General features: G+C 38.8%; 1 pseudogene; it reads left to right on the plus strand.

Moving 5' to 3' along the window:
• The first annotated feature begins 260 nt into the window (after positions 1-260).
• LOC121138453 lies at positions 261-885 on the plus strand (annotated as a pseudogene).
• Positions 886-3,199: the final 2,314 nt, after the last annotated feature.

Genomic DNA, 3,199 nt, shown 5'->3' on the forward strand with positions numbered 1-3,199 from the left:
GTGGTGACAATATAGGTGAAGTTTGAACTTATCTGAGGTAAACAATTGGCAATTCATACTTACTGCAGAGTAGAGTCAATTTTCTCCAGGTATATAACTTTTGGCATGCTAGCAGTGCTATTATAGATTATGCTAGTCTCATGCGCATACATAAGTGTACTCGAAATTTAAAAAAGTACACATCATTTTATATGGGAAAACATGGGGAGATATATAGGATGAATTAGAGGGGAAGAAATGGAAATGTTATTAAAATATAGACTGCAAAAAGAAATCATTCAAGCAGAGTGGCTTCTTCCTATGCATTTGTTGCGCCCTGAACATCCTCATGAGTATTTATAATCTCCTCTATGTGACTCAAAAATTGGGATATAGAAACATGGCAAGCATTCACTACTTTGGTTACTGCACTGTTTGTCTTGACAAAACCGGCCAAATCCTGAATTCTGCGTTCCTCCCACTCCCTGATGCTGTGTTGTTGTGCCTCATGGTATGGGCCAGCATATCCACTGTTCTCAGTTTGTAAAGGCACAACCAGAGAGTACAACATATGCCTAGGACCAAAATATCCCCAAGATCTTCCATTGAATCCAAGGCTATAAAAACAATTCTTCTTCAGTCAAGTACATTTGTTTTCTTTTCTTATATTTTTGGTTGTGATCCTAGCCTTTAACGGCTGAGCCATCTCTCCAGACCATTGTTTTCTTGTATACATTCGGCTGCCTTATTCAACTGTTACTGGCTTTCTTGCATAATCCTAGCTGGTTTCTGGTAAACACATCTATAGTCATCTCTGGGTGTTTCCCAGCTGTGAGTCCCTTTCTACTCATGACTCACTATTCCATAGTATCTAGTCACTGTGTTCCCTGGAAGGGAAATTTGTAAAAACATGAACTGAGAAACTCTGCATGGTTCTTGATTATTTCATCATACATCAGAATGGTATGTGCACTGTAGATAATTATATTGCATGAACACTGCTGTGCATGTATAAATGTTTGAATTCCAATATGTGTATATGATTTTATGCATCTGTATTTAGGCAAATGCTGAAAAAATCTAGTCATATTGAGTTTCCCCGATTTCCTGCAATGTAATTGTTGAGTGGTTTGTGAGATACTGTAATTTACAAAGGCTACATAAAATTATTAATGCAAATTTCGATTTATGGAACAAAACTTAATGTGGCCATTATAAATGAATTATTATAACAATGATATTCTTGTTTTGTTGGTACATTTAGGGATTATCTTGCTAAATAAAGCTGACTTCCCTTTTATCTGTTTCTATTCTGTTCTCAGTGTCTGTATTTCTTGAGAGCCAAATGCAATCAAATGTTTTCAAGCAGTATCTGACAGCGACAACCGGAAAGGGCCATATTTTATAAAGCTAGTGAAGCCCATAGGAAAAAAATATGATGAGATGTACAGTTTTGACATTTTTTTCAAGCTAACTCTATGTATTTATATTATTTTACTGCCTTTTGGAAAAATTCCCCATTTTGTGATTCCAAAACTTATTCTGAATGTCATATTGTGTCCTTCACCACGTGTTAAAAATCACTTATGTGATATGACATAATTATGTGTCATTTCTAACCGCTCATATTTCATAAACCAAAGTGTATCTTGAAATTTTATTTTCAGACAATCATTGTTCAGTGAATGACCCAATTAAAATATTTTCATGAAGAGTCAACACGTAAGAATAATATATTTGGCCAGTCAGTCCTTGGGAACACCTTTAGTCCCAGCACTCTGGAGACAGAGTCAAGTGGATCTCCGTGAGTTTGAGACTAGACTGGTCAACAAAAGCAAGGTCAAGGACAGCCTCCAAAACCACAGAGAAACCTTGCCCCTAAAACCCCAAAAAAGAATAATATATTCAATCACAAACATGCCCCTGATGCCTCTCCTGTAACTAACAACGAGAGGTGATATGTGACATTTGAGACCATAGACCACCACAATTCTTACTTAAAGTTGTAGAAACTATCTGCATGAATTATGTTAATTTTACATTTAAAACTCCATATTTTTACTTTCAGGGGTGAGAAAGCCTGCAGAAGCACAGCGCTCAATGGAAATTCATGGAGTTGATATGTACTAGAGTTTTTGAGCAGAAGTTTTTAAGAAAAAAATAATCACTTGCCTGCTCTCTTTTTATGTTGTTTTTTAATTTTTGAATTTAAATTTAATTTAGAAGCAAGGTTGCTTCACATGTCAATTCCAGGTCCCTCTCTCTTTCCCTCCCCTCATCCCATGTCCTCTCACCAACCCCTCCAATACACCCTCATTTCCCCAGAGATGGGGAGGCCCTCCATGTGGGTATCCACAGTATGCCATTTCATTCAGGGCAGGGCCTAGACCCTCCCCCGAGACTCCAGGGTGAGAGTGCATCTCTCATTGTTGGATGGGAGCACACATGCCATTTATATACCCTGGATAATTACTGATCTACTACCTAAGGCTCAATAGATTATCTAGGCTTCCTCAGTGACACCCACATTCAGGGGGGTCTTTGATCAGTCCCATGCTGGATTCCCAGGCAACCATCTGGTATTCAAGAGTAAATCTTGTCAGGTCAGCTGTTTCTGCGGGTTAAACCAGCCCAGTTTTAACCCCTTTGTTCATCAGTCCTCCCTCTCTGTCACTGGATAACTTGAGCTCAGAACAGTGTTTAGCTGTGGGAGTTTGCATCTGTTTCCATCAGCCATTGAATGAAGGTTCTGTTTCCCAGACTGTCTGGCCATGGGATTGTAGGCTGTCACTCCCCAGATCTATGTCACAAATCCATATATGAGAGAGTACATGCGATATTTCTCTTTTTGTGACTGGGTTACCTCACTCAGGGTGGTTTCTTGTTTCTTCTAGTGCCATCCATTTGCCTGCAAATTTCAGGATTCCATTGTTTTTTCTGCTGAACAGAACTACGTTGTGTAATGTACCACATTTTCTCTATCCACTTTTCTGTTGAGGGGCATCTAGGGTACTTCCAAGTTCTCACTATTAAAATAATTCTGCAATGAACATAGTGGAACAGATATTCTTGTATAAATGAGCATTTTTTGGATATATGCCTAAGAGTGGAGTTGCTGGGTCTTGTGGTAGTTTTATTCCCATTTTCCTGAGAAGTCTCCATACTGATTTCCAAAGGGGTTGTACGAGTTGGCACTCCCACCAGCAGTGGAGGAGTGTTC

The sequence above is a fragment of the Mesocricetus auratus genome, unplaced genomic scaffold, assembly GCF_017639785.1.
Source record: "Mesocricetus auratus isolate SY011 unplaced genomic scaffold, BCM_Maur_2.0 contig_13060_pilon_obj, whole genome shotgun sequence".
Lineage (NCBI taxonomy): Eukaryota > Metazoa > Chordata > Mammalia > Rodentia > Cricetidae > Mesocricetus > Mesocricetus auratus.